Source organism: Phlebotomus papatasi, chromosome 1 (genome assembly GCF_024763615.1).
Source record: "Phlebotomus papatasi isolate M1 chromosome 1, Ppap_2.1, whole genome shotgun sequence".
NCBI classification, from domain to species: Eukaryota; Metazoa; Arthropoda; class Insecta; order Diptera; family Psychodidae; genus Phlebotomus; species Phlebotomus papatasi.
Genome location: NC_077222.1, coordinates 24,969,996 through 24,994,790, shown reverse-complemented (window position 1 = coordinate 24,994,790; position 24,795 = coordinate 24,969,996). Strand labels below are relative to the sequence as shown.

Sequence of the window (24,795 nt, the reverse complement as noted above, 5' to 3'; positions counted from 1 at the left end):
CTCCACACTGGGTTTTTTTTATTTTCCATCAAAATTTTTTTTGACAGATTGCCATCATTTCCAACCCCATTGCAAAAGAAAGCGGAATAGGAATAACAAGCGAAAAATTCCTTGGAATTTTCCACTATTTTTCCGTAAAAAATTTCATAGGAATTTTCCATAATAGGTTCCAAGGAAAATTTAATGGATTTATGCTGGATTTTTTCTATAGAATACATCCATGGAAATGCTCGTGGAATTTATGTGGATTTTTCCACCAAAATAAAATGGAGAAAAAATGAAGCTGTCACATGCACTTCATGATTTTACTTCCGAATTTTATAGAAACGGCAAAGATTACAAGGATTATAATATGTTTTTATAAACCAGCAATAACGAATTGACACTTTGAGCAATAAAAAAATATTTTATTAAAAAAAAATTTCTTTCCTAAAATATATATTAATTAACATAAAAACAGTATTATTTTAGGTTGGCGACCTATTTAATGTAATCACTTCATTATTATCTACACGAAACGCAGCATCGCATAATTAATTATATTATAATTGCCACATGAATCACTAGAAATGTTTGGGGAAGGTTTGGAAACAAATTCTAAAAGTTGTCGCAACACCATTTTATTTGTTTGACATTTCAGAAAACTAGTGGAAAAATCCATATAAAACACTATGGAAAGATAGTGGAAATTTCCATATGTTTTTTCCAGCTTATCCCGCGGACGTTTCACGTGTGAGTTTCCATATAAATCTTCCGCGGAATTTAACGCTGGAATTCCAGCATGTCATACTAGTAAATTCCATGGAGCACTATGATTTCCATGGAATTTCCGGCTTTAAATTCCATAGGAAAACTTAGTGGAATTTTAGCGTCAAATTCCAGCGAATTTAGCCATTTGGACGCAAGTTTTTCATTGGAATTTTTGCGGAATTTTGCTATGGGGAAGTCTCTTGCTCTTCTGACAGTTTTTCACGAAAATTTGTTGTTTCACTGCTGGAAAAAAATGAGAAAAGCGTTTGGTGAAGTTCCTTGGGATAGTATTTAGTGAATTTCTGAAGAAAATCTTCTAAATATGCAAAGGAATAGTGTTTTTCTGGAGATATCGTTCCTGGTGGAATCCAACCCAGCCTTAAAAGGAACATTTCCTGTGATTTTCCTCCAGAAATTGCCGGAAGATAATCCATCTGTGTATTCTTGAGGTGTTCCACAGTACAGTGGCCTCGTACTCCATGGATTGCAAGACGGATGGAAAGGAGAAAATTTACGGGCACTTTGGAATCTCTATATGCCTTGGTTACCAATTAAAACAAGAGCTAACCAGAGCCACCGAGGAGATCTCAATGCAAACGAGAGCTGTCCGGAGCTACCAGGAGCCATCACTTGAACCCCCAGAAGAACATCAGAATGATCTTTTACATCATTCACTTTCTCAACCACTAGGAATTATGTGGGATTGCTTCCTTTCGGGAACACCAGAACTGGATAACCACAGGCCTTCGATTCCTCCGTGGGACTCCCAGTTTGAGTAGTAGTGCATGAAAAGGTGGTGAGAAATATAAAAAATCTAAAGTAAAATCCTTAAAACCTTGCTAACCAAGGCATATAGAGATTCCAAAGTGCCCGTAAATTTTCTCCTTTCCATCCGTCTTGCAATCCATGGAGTACGAGGCCACTGTACTGTGGAACACCTCAAGAATACACAGATGGATTATCTTCCGGCAATTTCTGGAGGAAAATCACAGGAAATGTTCCTTTTAAGGCTGGGTTGGATTCCACCAGGAACGATATCTCCAGAAAAACACTATTCCTTTGCATATTTAGAAGATTTTCTTCAGAAATTCACTAAATACTATCCCAAGGAACTTCACCAAACGTTTTTCTCACTTTTTCCAGCAGAAAATAACAAATTTTCGTGAAAAACAATCTTGAATCGTGATGGTTTCCGTCAAGAATTCTGTCAAGAATGACTTTGATGAATTTTATTCCAATGTGTAGCGGGTAATTTCTTTCAAAAATTCTTGATGGAAATTACCTTCAATTGGATATGATTTTTGAAGAAATTTGTCTACACATTAGACAAATTTTCTTCAAAAATCCATCTTTTTGTCAAAAATTCTCACCAATGTGTAGGCAATTTTCTTGAAGAACACTTCTTGAAGCTCATTTTTGATAGAAATTTCTTATAATGTGTAGACACCTTAAGCATTTTCTTCAATAATTCTCTTCAATAATTGAAGTATTTTATCAATAGTATTATTGAAGGGCCACTCATCCATATTTTTTTCTAGTGTATAGACAGCTTAAAAGAGATAATGAAGAATAGATGGTGTTTTCGACTTTATTGGATCATAATTATCCTAGAAAACATTGTTTTAGAACTTTTTTCGCATATTAAAGGAAACACTGTTAGAGGGTTAACAAAACGTCAAGTTATTTCTCATTTTACATTGTTAATATTTTGCAGATTTTGAAATTCTACTCAAACAAATTCAAACGTAATTCTTGTATTATTTAGAATTAGATGAGGACTATGAATTATGTATTTTTAGATAACTTTTAATGGACAACTTCGAAGTAATATATCAGAATGAAAAGTCAATTTGGATCATTTTGGGGTTCACCAATAATTATATTTGATAATGTGGCCTATCACTAGTACAACTGAATGCCTTCATTTTATCACGATAATTTTAAGGATATCAATTAAATTGGTTATATCCTTTGAAAGGGGCGTGGCCTAAAATAATTTTTAACTGTGCGGAAGGGTAAGATCGCTGACATTTTTATTAAAGAAATGTGAATTATTTTGACTATTTCCAACCGAAAAATGCCACATTATTTTCTCTTGAAGTTCAGATTAGAGGAAGGTGACAACTCAATTTTTTCTATGTTCTCAATGAATTTTAATCATGACTCTTTTGAGTAAATTTGAAACATGGACTAGCTTTTCAAATATAATATAATATTGGGTCAAATAAATTAAAAATATATTGAAAAAATGACTAATGAGTTGTTAGAAGCTTGAGCCGTCCGAAAGTAGCTCACTTTCCCCTTCCTCAATAATTCAATTACGAACTCCAAAATATATCTCGTTCATTGAATTTCATAGAGTGATGCTGCAAGTATTTACTTGATGTACAATATTGCATTAAAAACCGACAAATCATCATATTTCTTCCGAAATACTGCAATTTAACCCATTAGATGGTGTCCGATTTATTTCTGGCCAATTGGAAAATCGCCTTGAAACACCCCCACGCCCATGTAAACCAACAAGATAATCAAATTTCAACCACGTTCGTCCAATTTAGCTGCTATATTCAATAATTTCTCTTGTACCGCACTGTTTTGCGGAGGAAAAAGCATCAAATTGCACATCCACCTGTTATTTTAATGTTTTACTCTCTGATGTGTTGCCCCAACACCTGGAAGGCAATCTGAGGTTCTCCAAAACCCATCATGAATCTCTTGGGGTGGCTGGTAAAATGCATTTCACTTTTTCATATGAAACGAAATACGTGTTTGGACTTTTGAAGGAAGAGGGAAATGTGGGTGGTTTGGTCAAGTTTGGGGCGGATGGGAAGAGAAGATTAGATGATGCGGTTCTTTTAGCTTGAGTTAAGGACAAGAAACAATTCTAATAGGGCAGAGATTATGTGGTAAAAACTTGTACACCACTTCTAGCAATTTTGTGGATGAAAATTTAATCTACACTATCGGTATTTCGGAAATATAGAAATTTCTGTTTCAGTAAGGAGAAGATTAGTAACAAGCTTGCGCACAAATAAAAATTAAATATTTATAAGAAAGATAAATAAATACGAGTATTATACCGATTCATGACCAATAACTGATACAATAATGGGAATTTTAACACCCTTCTGAAGAATCCAAATTTGACCAAATTGGTTGAGTATTAAGAATTACGCAGTGGATAAATTTTAGCCTTGAAAAATTAAAAAAAAAAAATATTTTTAATTTTTTTAGAATTTTAATTAATTATTTTAGAAAAAAATAAAAAGTAAGTTTTTAATAAAATAAGTTATAAAAAGTGGTTTTGGATGGTAAAGATGGGTTGCGTAGAGAATGAAAGAAAACATTTTGAGATCATGTTTTTTTTTTGGGGGGGGGGGGTCAACGAAAACCCAAAGTTGATATCTCCCATCGGAATTTCAATTTCAATTTAACAGTTTGAACAGTCAATTTTTCAGAGTCCCGCTTATCCCGTTTATGGAATGAGGGCGGTAATGGATAAGTCGGTAACAGACCAATTTAGATACATTTTCAAGGCAATACAAGATTGAGTTTCTATTCAAAAATACTTAATGGTTTATAACCAGTTCATTACCGGTATACAACGGTTTAGACTTGCACAAGGTGAAACCATACTTGGTCAAATTAATTGAGCAGTACGCTCTCTAGTCTTACTAATTAATTGGAAGGATAACAGGGAAAATTAGTATGGCCCAGAGTTGACTTATACGGAAAGTAACCTAAATTATTTATTTGAGGAGGGGAAACAGAGAGAAGAAAGAAAGTGAATGTCATATTACTGATGCGTAAATAGACTTTCAGGGGAATGATCCCTAGTCCCTATCTCAATGAGTTTGGTTTCTAGCTCTGCCAACAAGGGGAAGGTTGGATGAAAAACGAAGAGGAGGTCCTGAAGATCCCAAGTCTCTATCTTAAACAGTTTGGCCTCTAGCACTGCAAAAAAGCGGAAGCTTGGAGGAGGAACGGAAAGATGTTCTCGAGGTTCCAAAGTCTGTATCTCAAACCGTTTGGTCTCTAACTTTGCCAACAAGTGAACTATTATTATTAATAATGTCGAGGCCTAAAGTCCGTCTTGTCCAAAAGCGAGCCACGTCAATGGCAAGCAGACTTGCCGACATCAAATCCCCTATTCGGCATGAGGCAGGGGACAACGGACAAACACACAAGTGAGGGGTGGTTTGGATCACTCCACAGTCACAAAGGATGTCCTATTCGGAGAATTGCTGTCTCTTGTCTCTCAAGAGAGCTACGCCGCTTCTCAAACGATTGAGAGACTTCCATGTGTTCCGATCTTGGTCACCACCAGGAGGAAGGCCTTCCGTTAATTCGACAAAACCTGGTGGAAAGATTTCCTTCCACAGATTGAGCCTCCTCCGGATATTGGTTAAGTGGATTAACACTAACAATGCTGACGATATTGACATTATGGGGCGCAATCCCAGAGCTGTACAAGAGGCCTTCATCCAGATTGAACATGCGGCACGAAATCTGGGGCTACAGATAAATGAATGCAAAACGAAGTACATGGTGGCCTCGTCAGCAGCAACTCCGGCAATATCTACGGAGAGCATCGGTAAAACAGGGCTCCCGATGGGGGACTACAACTTTGAAGTTGTCAACTCCTTCGTGTACCTTGGGTCAACAATCACAATCGACAACAACATCTCAACAGAAGTCCGCGCACGGCTGATGAAAGCCAACAAGGCGTATTTCAGTCTATCAAGAGTTTTCCGGCCCAGAACCCTAAGCATAAAGACTAAGCTACTGCTGTATAGGACTATGATCCTGCCAGTCCTCACGTATTCGTCTGAGACGTGGGTCCTCAGTAAACAGAATTGCGAACTCTTAGCCGCGTTTGAGAGGAGGATCCTACGACGGATTTTTGGCACCATATGAGAGAAGGGACGATTCCGGAGCCTATACAACCATGAGGTGTATGAGCGCTACCGATAGGTAACTGTCGTCAATCAAATACGCCCCAATAGGCTCCGGTGGGCTGGTCATCTGGTTCGCAAGGATGAGGACGACCCAGCCTGGAAAGTCTTTAGGGGCGGACTCTATGCTACGAGGAGACGAGGCCGACCCAGCCTCAGATGGACCGACAGCGGGACTAGGACGCCAGCTCATTAGGGGTGCAGAATTGTAGAACAGTGGCGCTTAACAGGCTCGAGTGGCGACGGTTCCTGAGTCAGGCCAAGACCAGTAATTGGTTGTAGCGCCAGATAAGTAAGTAAGTAAGTAAAAGCTCCTGAGAGACTTAAGCTTTGCTCTTGGTTTTTTGAGACCATGTGAACTGACTGAGGGGATTACTGAGGATTTTAAGTCTCTATGTGAAGCAGTTTTGGTCTCTAGCTCTGCCAGCAAGCGGAAGGTTGTATGAGGAACGGAGGGGAATTCCTGAGGATCCCAAATCTCTATCTAAATCAGTTTGTTCTCTAGCACTGCCAACAAGCGGAACGTTGTCTTTCTGAAATAGTTTGGTTTCTAACTCTTCCAAAGAGTGGAAAGCTGAATAACGGAGGAGGGTTTCCGAGGATCTAATGCCTCTGTTCCAAACTGTTTGGTTTTTAGGTCTGCAAATAAGTGGACCGACGTAGGGGGTTTCCGAGGAATCCACGTCTCTATCTAAAACAGTTTAGTCTCTAGATCTGGGTGAGTTACGGAGGGGAGTGCCCGATGATCCCAAGTCTATATTTCAAAATGTATGGTCTCTAGCTATGGTAACAATCTGAGGGATGGTCGAAGGCCATACAAATCAAGTGGAAGCTTCAAACAATAAAATGAACCATGCAATAAGAAGAAACTCCTACTCTACTTCTAATTTTTAAGACTTTCATTCATTCTCAGTGAGCTGTACAGGTACACCACTTCCGAGCTTAACATCTGCCCCTTGTTTTCAATATGATTATTGTTATAATTTGCCCAATGTGAAGACAACTTGAGGCAAAAGAATGAAGAATTCCGAGGAAGCTGAATTGAGTGAGAAAGTGCCAACAGAGGGTTCTTGGTTGGTTCGTGTCTCAGTTCAGTTGGAGCAGGTACTTAAGACAGAATATAGTTGGCAATACAGACGAAGATTCAGTGTTAACAGAGATTATGGGTGGATGTGTGCGGCACCGGGCAAGCGCGATACAGCATGTTCGCTCCATTTCACTCCCGCTCATGCTCTGACATCATGAGAGTAAATGAGAGGGCGCCACTAAGCCGCGATATCACTCCCCGCTTCGGCAAACTGGTGTTTGTGTGACAGGTGTGAGCACGAAGAGCTGATACTGAATGACATAAGATTGTATTGGTGCCCTATCAGTGTTGGAGCTGTCAAACAATTTTGACTAAAAGACGAAAAAGCGTTCTGTTTTTTTCGGTGTAATTCTAGTGAATCTAATTAATTTGTCATTGCTATCTCTATCAAAAATCTTTCCTTACTGATTCACCTTTCATCTCGTGTATCAAGTGTATGTGCAACAATTGTTCCATTGTCACTAAAATCGATTTACATCGCGCCCCTTTATATTTACCCATCTCGTATCTCGCCCTATGTATATAGAGCGCCATATTGTATTTGGTGCCACTTGTTAGAACAAACATAAAACACGCAACAAGCGTTCTAGACTTTTTTTTTGTGTCACTCCTTCATCCCTTTCTTGTTCGATACACCCCCGCCCCGGGACGGTGATACAACCGTGGGAAATTGTCAAGGGTGGCGTGCTAAAATTCTATTTCGACAACATTTTTTTTTGCTGCTCCTCCGTCATTTGATATCCTATCACGCGGAAAAGGCGCGGTGGAATCGAGGGAAGTTCAGTGAGAAACGAGGAACTAAGGACTCCCTCTACTTTTGAGACATCCCCCTATTACTAGTGCATGAATTAACTGTGAAGTGTTTTGCATGTGGTTGTGAAGTGCTACTAATTTTGTCTCCACCAAGACCATAATCCTGTGACTATCCTGAGGACAATCTTCATTTATCGCTGAAGAGTCGTCATATAATGCTTGGGTAAGTCCTATCCATCCCCTACATACCCTTTTAATAACCCCTAAAAACCAGAAAAAGTGCCAAAACTCATCCCCTCAAACGACGTGACACTTTTATCACAATCCCTCCTCCCCATAAAATATACATGAGAACACGCCTCCCTTTATTGGCTAATAACAATTAATCAATTAGTTCGTCATTTATTGTATGCCATGTTCCCATCTTATCACTGTGACATTCCCCAACATACAATTTCCAGAGAAAAAAAAAGACCGCCAATGACTCACAATGAGATTATTCTTATCACGCCGTCACGTTTTCTTCCCTATACACTGCCGGCTGTTCGCCTTTTTTGTACCCATCTCAAATTGATAAAGTCGGTCAGTGAGACTGACTTAAAGAAACTTTGCGAGGAATCTCAAGTGCCTCTTTTTTTCCCAATGTCAACAACTTTCACACGCACTTTGTTTACATTCTGTTATCAGTTCGACATTATACGGTTCATGCAACTGCAGATCACATGGTACTACTCTATAGGTCAGTGACGTGAGATTTTATTCCCAAGACTTCGCATTGTCCGATTGTAAACACGTTAGGTGTAATTGCTCTGGGGAATCAATAAAAGTAATTGAATTGAGGTAATTGGCCAGAAAATTGATTGGGTAATTTGTTAGGAAACATTAAGCATTTTTACTGGGTCTAGTGGTTTAACCTCTTCGAAAGGAGAGAGGCTTGTAACCTTTGTTTGTTAAAAATATTTTCCTTCGATACATTCAAGCTTTCCTGCAGAATGAAACTACTGAAGAAAAATGTTACTTCGGAAATTTGTCAAGAACAAAATTGTCAAATGATTGGTAAATCTGGGCGACAATTTATTGTTTTGCAAAAAGGATACCAAAGATAAGACGGCAGTGGACGTTTAAACAATCCGTTGTCAAAACAGTCTAATATTATTCAAATTGTATTACAGTCTTAAATATTAAAGCATTGTTTGCTTTGTCAAAAAAAGGTATGCGGAGTTGTTTGTTAAAAGTTTGTTACAAGATTATCTTCCTTATAAATAACAAAAGTTTAGTAAAATTGGGAAAACCCATCCCATTGACAAATTTTGAATAGAATTCAGTTTGTTAAGTTAAATTCTAAGATATGTAAGTGTTGTTATGTATCGTCTTATTGGCTGATAAGGAAAACAGATTTTGTTAAATATTTGTATGGTAAAATATAAGTTTGTAAAAAAATTATTAAATATACAAACAGACAAATAACATTGGAATCTCAGCTTTTTTGGTCTGAGATGAAATCCGGCCTCGTCAGTTAGGGCCCATATTTTAGATTTATACGTTTTGACACTTATAAATCACGAAAATCGTATAAGCCAATTCATTGACCGGCCGGTCCGTCCCGTCCGTCCGTCCGTCCGTCTGTCCGTCTTATAACCACTTCTGGAGAGAGAATGGTGTCAGAAATTAAAACGAAACGAAATATGTCTTCTCACTAAACCCCCAGACCGACGTCTTTACGTCAGCAGCCCGTCTCGATTACGAGGAGGTAAATTAATTGCAACCTAAAAAACCTACCCTTACTCAATCCTTGTCGCCACGTCACGTAATCAACCAATTTTTCTCGTTTTGGAGTCGGAGTGAACGGAATCGACAAGTGGTTTTCGACAAAGGTTCAATGTCGATATGTTGCTAGAAGTTCATGATGCGAGATACACCCCCCTCCCGCTTTTGATTTTTCAATAACTCAGTCCCAAAATGGCATCGATCGACCTCAAATTTTAGTACGTTATAGCTGGGTATAAGATCTTTCGATTGAAAAAGACTTAAGCCCCTCGTCGACTCCCCTGACCCGAGTTAAAAGTGATTATAAATTTAATTTTCAAATGGGCATATTTCCGGTTCTAATTAATATCGGAATTTGAAAAAAAGAATGGTGTTTTGGAAATCTCTTGTGCAATACCACAACTCTTTCTGATTTAAACGAAGGCTAGATTAATCAAAAAATCGATTTTCGGAAATTCGATGTCGAATATTTCGAAAACTAGACGATATCTGAGGTAGCTGAGGTCAAGATCTTTCTAACGGTGGGTCGTACTCCTTCGATGTTTCCTGACATGAGCTATAGCTATATTCAAAAATATCTTGACCTAACTACATTTTCGGTGTTTATGAAGCGAACCCATATAAAAATCATTTATTTCGTAACTAAGGTAACTAAGGGAAGTGTACCACGGATCAGAATGTTAAGAGACTTACTCCATATTTAGTTGAATATATGAGTTCCAAAACACTATTTAGTATTTTTTTTACATGCCGGATATATTAGTGATCCATTTAACCATTTTCGTGTATTGATTAATAATATTAATGAAATTAATAATATATAGGTGTAATTGTAAGGATGCAATGTGTTCCGCGGATCGGAAGGGACTTAATCAGGTGTTCCACGGATCGGAAGGGGTGAGCCACGGATCGGCAGACGTTTTTGATGAGGATTCTTTTGCTTTCTTGGCATCTAAATCACTCTACAAGGCTTCATTGAAGCTTCTTTGTCATCCTTAGACTGCGTTCTGTGTATTCACATGATACAACTTCTAAAATTGTTAAATTTAATGAAACTTTTACTGGTAAATTGTTCTATCTTCTATCACAACAAAAACATCTAATAAATGGCTGTGAAGATGACAGCTGAGCGCGCTGAGCTCAATTTTCTACGAAAAAAATGTGCCGATTCGAGGAACAGATGAAAGAAAATGTACTTGTTCACAAAAAAAAATATTTTCAATATTCCTTGCCGAAATAATTAAAAAAGTGTATTGATAGTGAAATTAGAGTCACTGAATATTCATTTTTTAATTAACACAGATTTGTAAGTCATTTTAATCAAACATAATTCCTCATATTCTTGCAGACAAATTCTCGCGTGAAATAATAAGAAAATGATAATTGGCGGATTTTTTGCTAAGACTCTGATACAGTGATTCAATAAATGAGTTAAATAATAACAATTTTGTTAGAGACTCGACGAGAAAGTTGATTCTGTAGATTAAATATGACCTAACGTGATGAACCTGCTAAAGAAAATTACTAAAATACAGTGAATAATTTTCAAAAATACATTTTATTTTGGGGTTCCAATATGCGGGACAACCTTCCGATCCGAGGAACACTGACGATCGCTGGTACATTTACCTTATACTATATTTTGGCATAGTTGCATATGGGCCAATCCATCTCAAGACGACCATAGGGGTACCCTTCATGGTCTTAGATGTTTTTGAATTTTACATATGTTAAAGTACACGTTAAAATAATATACCCCTATTTTTTTTTTTCCGAAAAAAAATCCTGGCCGGAGATACATGGCGTCAAAGATGGCGCCTCGCGCTTCATTCCTCAATTGCGATTTTTAGCAAATATTTTAAAATGCTCTATTTTGGAAACGGGTTGAGATTTCTTCTTACTCTTTCTTTTTTTATTTGAAAGATAATTTTATACTCTTTAAAACGATATACTTGATTTTGCATTATCTGCTTAAGTTTTTTTGTAACGGTCTTTTAAAAAAAATTTGAAAAAATTTAAAAATTATTTTTTCTCAAAAACCCCATTCTCAAAAATTTTGATTTTTTTACTGTTGATCAGTAACATTGAGCACTACATTCCCTGAAAAGGCGAGCTTCCACTTTTGCACTTACTTTTTTTAAAAAATATTTGAAAAATTACCATATTTTCAAAATTAAAAATAAACAGTTAAACTCAAAATTTTGAGTTCAACTTTTCAGGGAATATAGTACTCCACAATACTTATAAACAGCCAAAAAATAAAAATTTCTCGAAATCAAGTTATTGAAAAAAAAATTTTTTTTTTTGAGTTTTAAATAAAAATGTCTTTTATTGACAAAAATAAGCCTTTAAATCATATTAAACACATGTACTAATTATGTTTTTTTTGTTTTCTTTTAGTTTTTCAAAAAAAAAAAATTTTTGGAAATTTTTATGGATTATTTTTGAAAAAATACAAAAAAAAATTTTTTTTGAAATTCCGTTTAAAAAAAAATTTACATATTGACACATGTGTCAAATGTATCTTAAAGTTTGATTTTTGTTAATAAAAGACATTTTTATTTAAAACTCAAAAAAAAAAATTTTTTTTCAAAAACTTGATTTCGAAAAATTTTTATTTTTTGGCTGTTTATAAGTATTGTGGAGTACTATATTCCCTGAAAAGTTGAACTCAAAATTTTGAGTTTAGCTGGTTATTTTTAATTTTGAAAATATGGTAATTTTTCAAATATTTTTAAAAAAAAGTAAGTGCAAAAGTGGAAGCTCGCCTTTTCAGGGAATATAGTACTCAATGTTACTGATCAACAGTAAAAAATCAAAATTTTTGAGAATGGGGTTTTTGAGAAAAATTAATTTTTAAATTTTTTCAAATTTTTTTTAAAAGACCGTTACAAAAAAACTTAAGCAGATAATGCAAAATCAAGTATATCGTTTTAAAGAGTATAAAATTATCTTTCAAATAAAAAAAAGAGTAAGAAGAAATCTCAACCCGTTCCCAAAATAGAGCATTTTTATTTGCTAAAAATCGCAATTGAGGAATGAAGCGCGAGGCGCCATCTTTGACGCCATGTATCTCCGGCCAGGATTTTTTTTCGGACGAAAAAAAAATAGGGGTATATTATTTTATCGTGTACTTTAACATATGTAAAATTCAAAAACATCTAAGACCATGACCCCTCGATTTGCGATTTTTTCGGTCGTTTTGAGATGGATTGGCCCATATGCAAGCGCCAAAGTCTTAAGTTTGAAATGAAATATTTTTAATACAGTTTGATTTTTTGTTATTTCTTATTAAAAACTAATGCTTGGAACCTTGTAGATAGTGTATCGTCTTTGTTTTCTCTTAAAATAATTTTAAATACATTTTAAAATGAATAAAAAATATAGATATATCTTGGAGTAATATATCGGCCATATTGATTCTAATAGTTTCTTGCCCTTCCGGAATTTTTCACATCATCCCTTTCGTCTATGAGTTTTTTTTTCCATTAATTCTTGGAAATTTGAGGAACAAAAGAAGTGGCCGAAATTGCAAGCTGGCCGAAATTTGGTACAATTCCCCTATTCTTTTCGATAGCTCACTGGTTTTCAAAAGGTTAATAACTTCACATATAAATGAAGTTTTTCATGCTTTTTACGTTTTTTACCAAGGCTGGTCTTGTTGGAATACAATAGATTTTCAACTTGCAATATACTTCAGCTGAGAAACTTTTCTTGTGTGGCTTGAAGGGAATAGATTTTAAATTTACTGATTTTTTTCAAGTGATACAATTTTTAACAAAGAACGATAAGTTCGGAGCAAGATTTCCCAGAAAAGTTATGCATGCCTAGGACAAGGTGGCAGAATTAAATTCAGGATCTTGCCTGGGAGCCCCTTGGGATTGACCGTGAGCTGCTACCCTAGATGTCCTAAGCCCGCAACCCCAATAGGGATAAGCAGATGAAAATGATGATGATGATGACGTTAAGTTAGATCGTCCCCTTTGTCAGCACCGCAAGAGAATCTTATCAAAGAAATATTGAATACTTCCTCCTCTCACTATTTTCTTTCTAAATCAATCTTCAAATGATTTCAGTCTTCAATACTCACATTAATAAGAAATTGTAAATACCAAGCACTTGAATGACCTCCAAAGAAGCTGAATGGTCGATTCTCTTGCTTGGGTAAATTTTAATTTCAAAGAATTCAAATACGATCTTGAACTTGGTGGAAAGAGATGTCTTATCTTATGTTGTCAATCTTGGAAATAAAAGACCATGAAGCCTGTGAACATTCAATTTGTACATAGGGGATTGTCTTATGGATTTACAAAATAAACATATTCTGAGAAAACCTTTGAATAAATCAAAAAAAAAATCATCAAGTGAAATCACAAATATCTCCTTATTTATTTATATTAATTGATTTATTCCAAAATGGCACTATCAGCAAGAACATGCAATGTTCTTTTCCAGTTTTATAGTCAATTCGTGTTTCAATGGAGTGGTTACACGTCATAGTTGGGTAATTGCTATCGCTATCGGGTGATAATAAACAAAATACGCCCATAGAAAGGAAAACACAAAAGAAAATAGCAGATGGTCTTTTATTGAATTTTTTCGTGTTGAACTGCAATGTTCATTTGCCAATCCGTTCATTTTTCCTTTCCTCAGTGTGAAATATTCCATTTGGTGGCTCAAAAACAAACATCACAAAGGTATAAATGTCATATAAATTGATGGAGAAAGATTTTAAAAAAAATCAATGCTATGAATTTTTCTGGTGGGATCATTCCATCCCTTGGTCCACCAGTGAATCCATCACACTCTCTGGTCTTTGTTTATATTCCGATGATCTATTTTTGAGCTTAAAACTGGAGAAAATCTTGGTCATAAATCCTTTGAATAATTTAACATCATTTTTTTTTTCGAAATGGATGTTTGTGGCAAATGAATGCTCCTCATTGTGCTTGTTACTATGTTTACCCATTTTAACTCGACATAACATATAAACTTCGGTCTTTATTTCGCGCTTTCACACACTATAGTCCAAGAAATTCTGCTCACATGTGCGTCATTTCTATTTCACATCGCTAGACGGTTTATTAAACAATTTTGCTGAGACGTGTGCCTTGGCAATTTTTATATATAATATTGGAAAATTCCATTTAGAACAATTTAGGGACCTCAAAGCTAAGTGCGAAAGAGTTCTTCGTAGAATTGCAATTCAGTTTTAGTTTGTTTTGCAATGCAGTTCTCAGTGAACACTAAATACTAACCGTTTTCAATTCAACTGATAACACATATTTTCAGCTGAATCCTACTAACCCTAAAACGATACTCGCGAGGTAGTGTCATTTCCATATATTTGGTTAGCACTTTTTGTACTAGAACTGCTTACCGCTTAGCATATTTTTGCTGAGCGACTCAGCATGTTCACTGGGTTCTTTAAATATGAACTCTTCAAATTTTAAATGACGGTTGAATTCAAAATGTAAAATTTGAGGTTTTTGTGAAGGAAGTTTTTCTCGGAGTCTGAATTAAAACCGGTTTTTGAAAATATGGTTCACATTTGAAGATCCGTTTGAGCAGTTACGCTTTAATAAAGTTTGAATTAACCCCTGTGTTTCACATCTTACTTTTAAGAATTCCGCATAGAAAATACCCCTTGTCAAATATATGTGAAAGACACTGCTACGCTCGTAGCGTCGAATATCGGAACTAAGAAAATAGTATCTGTAATTTTAGTGAAATTCACGTGTTTTTTTTAATATGAATTTTCCGACGCTGCAGTATGTTACACTGACTGAGAGAAATCCGAAAAAGTTAAAATAACATTCCGGAAATGTTAATTTTACCCTGCAGTATTGATCCGAAAACGGTGTAAATAATACCCTTTTTATGTATATTATGGGTTAAAATTACCCTTCTTTCATGTTGATTTTGCCCTAAAAAGGTGTAAAATTAACATTAAAAAATGTTGATATATTTTTACACCCAAAAAGAGTTAAAGTAATGACGAAAAAAAGGTAATCGCAGCCTCTTTTTTTTCTCAGTGTAAGAGAAAAATGCACTGGTATCATCGTCATGAACCGTTTATCCCTATTAGGGTCGCGGGCCCATGACATCCCGTTTAGCAGCCTACGCCTGATGATCCTTCGCCACTTCAGGAAGATGTTCGGATTCGATCTCAAGGCGCTCCAAGGCAAGATTCTGAATTTAATTCAGCCACTTTGTCCTAGATCTGCCTCGAGGTCGATGCCTCTTCACAATGGCTTACATAGCTTTTCTGGGCAGTGGTATCATTACATAAATTGCAAACCTACAATGCGTGTTTTTATTTATTTTTCGATGATATTTTTGTGGTAGAGGGAGGGGATTGTTTTTTACACGATATTTTTTATGGAAAGTGTTTAATTGTTATCAGTGGTTGAACAAAACATATTACTGTGGTTGTTGCTCCTACTGTTTCTGAAATATTTCGAATTTAAAAGAGAGGGTGTCAGAGGCAATTTAATTCGTCCGCTATTTATGTTCGTGAAAAATCCAGGCCTTAAATTAAGCCCTATAGTTTGGGTACACTGAGAGAAATCCGAAAAAGTCAAAATAACATTCCGGAAATGTTAATTTTACTCTGCAGTATTGATCCAAAATCGGTGTAAATATTACGCTTTTTAGGTGTAATGGGGGTTAAAGTTACCCTTTTTCATGTTAATTTTACCCTGAATAAGGTGTAAAATTAACATTAAAAAATATTGATGTATTTTTACACGTAAAAAGTGTTAAAGTTCTGAGGAAAAAATGTTAATCGCACCTTCTTTTTTCTCAGTGTATTAGCGTTAAGGTCTAAAATAAAGGCTATAGCTAGGTGTTCAGTGGGCCCCTTACAATCTGTCAGACGGGGATTGAGAAATGTCATTTAAACACGTCACCCAAACGTTCATATTTAAGGAAATCGACTTGAATTAAAGTAGGAGAACTGTTTGCTCTATTGATTATCCCATAAGAACCCTAAGTGGATATCTCTCATAATTTGGCCCCTAGATTTCATTTAATCCTTAGTCATTTTGTTGTTGTTTGGGCCTCATCATATCTCAAAAGTTTCTCATTGCAATTTTTTTTCGCTTTCGCGTGTTCTGATCTTGGTATAAAAACTATTTTGTCTGTTATTGGTACACATGTGATCATAGTTATTAACTTAGCAAAATGTTTTAATTCTTTTTTAATAGAAGGTCTTTAATGACCTCTACAAACTAGGGGCAATTTTTTTTAAAAAATGTCTTTTTTAAAGAAAATTTTCCCTTTCTTTGTAGGCAGAAACGTCAGAATTTAATAAAAAAGCAATTTTTGACGAAAATTGCTTCAAGTGTGTAGACGCCATAAAAGGTAAAAATTTTTCTATACATAGTAAAAATTGTAATATCCCGCTCATGTAACTTATAGGCCACACCCCCTTCAAAACTACTACTAACTGGAATTTTCATTTACTTTTTTTTATTATAGAATTAGGGTAAACAACTGAATTTCTAGAGTAAATCACTGTAATACAATATGTGTGAAAAGAGGTTTTAAAGGCTCCGCCCACTGTCAAATAGGCCAGACCCTTTACAAATCTTTACGAACAACTTTCATTAATAATTTCTAAACAAATTTGTGAGCTACAGATAACTTTTGTTAACTGTACAAGACAGTTTGAAAATTTCACTCATTTTGCACGACATATGTCTTTGGAACAACAATGTCCTATTTCCATTTTTGAATTCGTTTTTTAGCATTGCTAAGGGCAGACATCACAATCTAAGTGGCATGTTACCTTATTTATTTTAAGGCCTCTACACTTTGGAAACCATTTTCGTCAAATATTGCCTTTTGTTGGAATTTTGACATGTTTTCTTATGGTTTCTACATACTGCAGAATTAACATTATGCAATTGACTGTTGTGCAAGGGCATAACCCTATTTAAATCTGCACCAACGTACAAATAATTTTCTTGAACATTCCGAACTCTGACGAAAGTTATATGGGCTTCAGGCCTAAGGCTTAGCTATGTGGCTTAACTTCTCTAATTTCTTATCAATCAAGATTTTTTAGAAAATTACCACTTAAGATTGGGCAACATGGCCAAGTTATTCTTTAAATTAAAAAAAAACAATAAAATTGGTTGCAACTTTGAATTTTTAGACCATAGGGAACTAAACTTTAGGTCTGAAGCCAGTCTTACTTAGAGGAAACTTATGCAGCTTTGTATGGAAAATGATGTTCAAAATTTAAAATATTTTACTGAACACTACACAAACCTAATCAATAATACCGCTAAGTCAAAAAGATCCCTTAAATATTAATATTATAATTCCACCTCATAGAATTCCTGAAAATCCTTAGATTTTCTTTTAGAGAACAATTAAAATTTAGTGGCAATTTTTACACATTTGGCCTGGTTTGTTCAGCTATGTATAAACTTTTTCCACTTATGTACGCTTCATTTTTAGCGGAAATATTGCACTGAATTCAAAAATTTTCATATCATTGTTTAGATGAAACTTTCATCTACTTGCTTTAATTGTTTGTAAGAGCTATCATGCATTTTAAAGCCAATTTTATGCCATTTTTCTAACATATGTTTTCTTAAGAAATACCTAATACGTTGTTCAAATTTTAGTAAATTTAGGATTAAACAATTTTAGGTTAAAGAAAAAGATTAAGATCGACTGTCTATAAGTGATCCAAAATGTCACATTACACATTACATTGTCAACTGTAATGTCAAACCTATGTTCTACATAACCTTATTCGAATATTATCAGCATGTCAGTGATCTCTTGCATTTTTATGTATCCCACTTACAATTTGAGTATCGCGTTTTCTTTCTATTTCATATTACAAGTAAAGCGCCTGGCAAAGCATGTTAAAGTAGTTCGATCTCATAAATATTCAATGAAAACAATACTGCAAGTACTTCTACATAGCATAAGAGGAATATGCAATTAATTATGAGAAGTATTACAAATGTAATACATAAATATGTGAGCATTTCTAAATGCTATTAATATTGGTAACAGAGTATAGATGGTTGAAAAGGATTGCGAGGAAAGTGGCTTAACAGGAAAAGTGCAATAATTATGGAAAATGTTGTGAAATGAGGCCAAACTACTTCATGTTAGAATAAGTGACCAGACGAGAGTGAATTTTCTTATTCTTGGGGAAGAACAAAAAAAAAAAAAGAAAACATCGCCCAATCAATTTAGGGGCGGGCAGTAATTTTCCCCCTTCTCGTGTTTTGATCGATCAGAAAATGTAATAAAAGCCGAAGCAGAGAGAATGAATTATGTATTTGATAATTTAATGGTAATGTGTCAGAAAAGCCACAACTTCGCCTTCCTAATTATCGGTTGTGGTGTGTACGTCGTTTTCTTTAAGTCCCCTTGTTCTATGATGTCTTTCTTTGATGCCCCAGGACATTCCATAACCGCCCTTCTTTGACTTTTTTCGACACCCTCTCACCACGCAACGTCTCTATTTTATGCCAAACTGACGACAACAGGCGTCGACATTGGTCCATTTTATAGCTACTTTGGAATTGGGTTGGGTTCTTATTGATGCTGTACACTGACGCTATCATTAAATTTTGTCCTTAAATCCTCAAAATAAGCATCAGCTGTTTTGAAATTTTCCGCAAATATATTTCGTCAGTTATGCAATAACAAATTCTTTAAAGAGATTTATGAAATGGTTACAGTTAAAAAGCTTTGAGAGCTTTTGTTTATTGACTATTTCATTATGAATGACAAAATGAACAAAAGCTTAGAGAAATTTGAAGTTTTAGTAAGGTAATTCAATTTTTGAAATAACAGCTTAAGAATTCAAAATTGAGAACAGTCATCAGCGCCACTCACGGGAGAAAACAGCGCCCCGCAGCGGACCAAACGGTTGTCAATTTTTTTCTTTGTAATGTCGCCGTATTAACATCGTGTAGATATCTCGTAAAACTTTTAAATAAAGCTTAGTTTTGTAAATTAATTTAATCATTAAATTGGCCATAAAAATTAATTGGATTTCCGTAAAACGTTCTCTACAGACTCCACTGAGTTCATAGTCATCGATTAAAGAAACTTTCATGATATCTATTGAAATTTCAGTAATAACTTCCTTGAAGTGAAATTTCACAAAATGCTTCTGTTCTAATGGCTTCACTGTCAGATGAGACCAGGCAATGATATGAGTTTTAGGTCGTCTGGACATAATACAGTGTAGAAAGAACAAATTTATAAATGTGGCACTTAATCCGTATTTATGGTTCATTAAGCTTTTCTATTCTGGCAACAAGATCATTATTAGATTTCCATGTGTTGGGTGCGAGAGATCGGGAAAAATTGCATGGATGGTTTGGCATTCTGTTGTTGGGGTTTTGGCTTCTGGTCAACTCTTGATGGAGTGACCAAAATATATTCAGACACCCCTAAAGTTGGATATGGGGATGATTCTCCTATATATATAAAATTGGTTGGGCTTTTTGTGTGGTTGACTGTGGAACAGATGGGGTTGAGGGGGGATGGAGGAAAATGGTGATGGAAGGGTAAAATGGATAAAAGGACCATCCCTACGGCTAGAAAGTTCATTATGGCTTCAACCCAACCCATTGGTGTTCTAGTTTTCTGGTGACGACATATTGTTGTACTTTTGTTGAAGGGATTTTCTAAGTGGCACAGAAAATGAGGCTGACGAGATGGGGAATGTGAAGAAAAAATGCTCAGAATTTTATTTCATCTTCCTTTCTTATGGTTTTGTCCTCATCTCGCCAATGCGGTGAATGAAAGAAGGACTTTAAGATTTTTATTCTTGCCACATCTACCAGATTTTTCATTTCTACATTGGAACGATTGTAAGGATTGAAAGCAAAAAGCCCTGTACTACGTTGTTACCCTGTAGGGAAGGGGCGGGCAAGATAATCCTAGGACAATTTCTCAATAATTTTTTATGGTCTTACTGGATTAAGACACACACACTAAAAGTGCTTCGTTTCGTCAAATAGTTTTTCCAATAAATGTCCATTACAGGAAATTTATAAAAGATTATTAAAGAGTTTTAGAACATTTCTGTACTAAACTCAGTAGTTCAAAGCCGAAATTTTCATTTTTTTTTATGAATGATTAAAATTGCAGATTTAAAAGCATTTGTCCTATAATCTGTAAGAAAATAGCAAAATATTTAGCACAGGTTTGTTCTAAAACTCATTTTCTACTACCTATATGCCGATATTCGCATTTACGGCAAGTGGAACATATTGGAAAGCAAAGTTTAAAAATTTTTGTTCATAAAAAACCCGTTGAAAACAAAGAAAATAAACCTGTAGGGTGAGTGTACCAAATTTCGGCATAGTTGCGTGCAAGCGACAAAGTCTCAAGTTTGAAATGTAATATTGTTAATAAAAATTGAATATTTGTGTTATTCTTTTATAAGGAGTGTTACTTGGAACCTTGCAGACAGTTTACTGTCTTTATTTTTTCTAAAATCGTACTTAATATATTTTAAAATGAATAAAAATGTAGACATAAGTAGCATTGGTGGTCTATTTCGGCCACCTTCCTTCTCATAATTCCTTGCCCTTCCAGAATTCTTTCAATGTCTTTTTCAGATCATTTTGCTCGTCGAAGCGACATTTTTTGTTATTTTTTTGCATTGTACAATCTCAAGAGAATGCAAAAACTAAAAATTCATGGAAATTCGAGGAACAAAAAATATGGCTGAAATTGAAAGCTGGCCGGAATTTGGCACTCTTACCCTATATTGTACTAAATGTGAAGCACTTTTTTTAAATTATTATTTAATGTGAATGACAAATAACACGTGTTACTTTCTCAAGAGATGAATAATCGCGTCACTATATTTAAATTTATAAAAGGAAAAAAGCATTAGTATGAGAGTGTACTAAAATATTCTATTTTTAAAGGTATAAAGACTAGATATTAACACTTAAGAGGATAAAGTGAGTCTGAATTTTAGGATTTTAAATAAATTTAAGATTTTAAAGCGTTAGATCTTGAAAAATTTTTTTTATCGCCTTCAACGCTTTGTGTTAATGTCTTTGAACGTATAAAGACAAATTAGCACATATATGTACTAAAATTATTCAGCAGAAATTTTAAATATTTATGTGGAAAATGAAAGTTATAAAAATATTACAATTTTTTAATATATAGAGAATTAAATAAAAATGTGGTTTGCTCTTTTAAGATTATAAAATTAAAATTTAGTACACGCTTGTATGCTCATGATTGGAATTTGAATGTTTCCAGAGCACTTAAAAAATATTCAAAAAATATTATTAAAGAATCTGGGAATATGGTATGCCTGCTTTGGAGGTATTCGTATTTTAATGAGTTTAGAACAAAAACTATAGAAATTATATAAAGTATATACACTGCTGGCAATAATCATAGCTCCACTTTTTCATACTGGAAAAACTTTGAAAAAAATTTTTTTTGGAAAAAAAATAAAAATATCATTTGAAGGTATTTTCAAACCAATATGAAAAATTGCCATTTGAATTTCATATCGTTAGAACTGTGAGTACTGTGATAGAATCTTTATCAAAATGGCGATTTTCGGGTGGCAATAATTATAGCTCCACTCAATAAATTTGGCTTCAGGGTATTTATTTTCAATCAGTGAAGGTAAATATCTTTTAGTAATTCAATTAGTAACTTTATTAAGCTAATTAGAATCATTTTTATAAAGTTTTTCATGAATTTTGCTGAAATTTTGTAAGAAAAATGTTTAATGAACAAAAATAAGGGATTAATTAAGGTCTTGAAAGGGATGAAAATTGACAACCAAAAAATTTCCATAAAAATGACAAGATCCTATCACCTTTCATCCGAATTTGTCCATATTGCCGACATATATGCATTTAAAACCACTTCCAGGGCTAAAAATCTCCTTTTGTTAGAGGCAAAAGTGTGCAATTTTCCGCGTTACAGTCGAAAAAACAAGTTTTCTACCGAAATTTGATGTAAGACAATGCTGACTGCTTAGTCTCATCATGTTCTGTTGATCCTGCCCCAAAACAGAATTCCAAGTGACTAAGGTGGTCTTCAGAATAATGAGATAAAAAATTATCAAAAAGAAGCTCATTGCAGTTTGATGAATAAAAAGTATTTTACGTCATTTAAGTGGTTTAAAATTATTTTTTCAGACAGAAAACAAGTTAAGACAAAACCTATCAATTTTTTTAGTCGAAAAACATAATTTTGTACCACTTAAATTAGGTAAAACACCTTCTGTTCATCAAACTGCAATAAGCTTCTTTTTGATATTTTTTTATTTCATTATTCTAAAGACCACCTTAGTCACTTGGAATTCTGTTTTGGGGCAGGATCAACAGAACATGATGAGACTAAGCAGTCAGCATTGTTTTACATCAAATTTCGGTAGAAAACTTGTTTTTTTCTACTGTAACACGGAAAATTGAACACTTTTGCCTCTAACAAAAGGAGATTTTTAGCTCTGGAAGTGGTTTTAAATGCATATATGTCGGCAATATGGACAAATTCGGATGAAAGGTGATAGGATCTTGTCATTTTTATGGAAATTTTTTGGTTGTCAATTTTCATCCCTTTCAAGACCTTAATTAATCCCTTATTTTTGTTCATTAAACATTTTTCTTACAAAATTTCAGCAAAATTCATGAAAAACTTTATAAAAATGATTCTAATTAGCTTAATAAAGTTACTAATTGAATTACTAAAAGATATTTACCTTCACTGATTGAAAATAAATACCCTGAAGCCAAATTTATTGAGTGGAGCTATAATTATTGCCACCCGAAAATCGCCATTTTGATAAAGATTCTATCACAGTACTCACAGTTCTAACGATATGAAATTCAAATGGCAATTTTTCATATTGGTTTGAAAATACCTTCAAATGATATTTTTATTTTTTTCCAAAAAAAATTTTTTTCAAAGTTTTTCCAGTATGAAAAAGTGGAGCTATGATTATTGCCAGCAGTGTAGTGTAAGTTTTTTTTATATTCTTCTGATATCTTGTTAATAAATAGATTGTAATTACTGTAAGAAATATTTGATTTCGGTATATTACGTTAAATATACGAAAGAAATCTAAATTATTTAGTACATGCAAGTACTAAAGCAATTACTTTACTACAAAAACATTTTGCTTCAAAAAGCCAAAACTATAATAAAATAAATTTAAAAAAAAATTCTTTTATGTTACAAAAGTACTAAATGCGGACAAAAATACAAACTAAGAATTTGTACTAAATCTGAAGCATGTTCTAAAAAGAAACATTTTTTTGTCGTTCAATAAATAAGATGCAGCAAAAAGAAAGACAGTAAAAATCAAGTGTTGAAAGACCTGATATGAATTTATTATCAACCTTTTTCAATATAATGACCCCATTATTCTATTCTGAAGTCGATAGAGCTGTATATGTGAGAAGCAACTCAAGCTTTTCCACCCTGACCAACCCTATCGACTTCCTCTTAAACTTTTCTCATGTGCTGCTTGCAACAGTTGTTTGATTCGTACAGATTGATGGTGTGAGGGTGATTGAGAGAGCTTTACTTTATTAATAGATCAGATTAAAGTTATTCTTCTTCCAATTAAATTCACTCATATCTGATTATTGTATCCGGAAGAGTATCATGTGTTCCATCAAATGTATTTTCCAGAGACTTGGAAAAGCGAAAAGGGGGATGATTTTGAATGGGGGCGGGAGTGTGAGACGTAGCAATTGTAGGGTATGGTATTATCTATTGTTGAGAATTTATCATGGTTGTTGGAACTGAACGTGAATGAAACATTAGACGACTCTTTAATGATTGAATGTGTTCCTTCAACAAACACGAGTTGACGATGTGAAATGTTACTTGAAACAGATGAGGGAAGAAAAGCTGAACAAGATGATGAGAAAGCACTCCAGGAAATATGAACTTTCTAATTTTACTTATTGCCAATACACTCTTCACCATGATTTCTTGCCATATTTTCCAGTGTGTGATATAAAACCGTAGCACATAAGGTTATCTAAATTATTTGAATATCGATGATATGTAAATTTCCACTGAGCATTAAACTTTCAGAATGTTCTACATAATTCGTAGAATTTCTATATCCTTGAATGAATGAATTGGTAAATCAAGGCTCTTATCACAATTGAATTAGCTCTATTAACCTAACTTTACTAAGTCATCGCACTCAATATCATAACTGTCATAACCACTCAATTTCCACTGAACTTCTCGATAGCAATTTGTCTGCAAGATAAACCAGAAATAGTATTCCTTTTTTATCCTGAGCATTAACCCATGTCTAAGCTTATGGTAAAACGCAAGTGATGAGATGTACAGCTAGAATCTTCCATGTGAAGCTCCCTCGAAATTTGCATAAACAAAAGACACGCTAAAACCAAGGGGAAGAAAATCCCTAGGGTTATTCCATGAGAAAGGAAAATCCTCAAGGTGTTTCCTGTAAGTGGTGGT

At 34.4% G+C, this 24,795-nt stretch overlaps 1 protein-coding gene across 6 annotated transcripts in view; it reads left to right on the top strand.

Annotated features, from left to right (window-relative positions):
* The first annotated feature begins 7,078 nt into the window (after positions 1–7,078).
* LOC129798300 (polypyrimidine tract-binding protein 2) overlaps positions 7,079–24,795 on the top strand; it is a 712,220-nt gene continuing 694,503 nt past the window's right edge. For 5 of the 6 annotated variants that reach the window (XM_055841390.1, XM_055841387.1, XM_055841374.1 and 2 more), the window contains exon 1: positions 7,085–7,771. The gene's annotated coding sequence lies outside the window, so the exon portion shown is untranslated. Of the gene's footprint in view, positions 7,772–24,795 lie in introns of all 6 variants that reach the window. The other variant, XM_055841377.1, reaches the window with a different exon arrangement.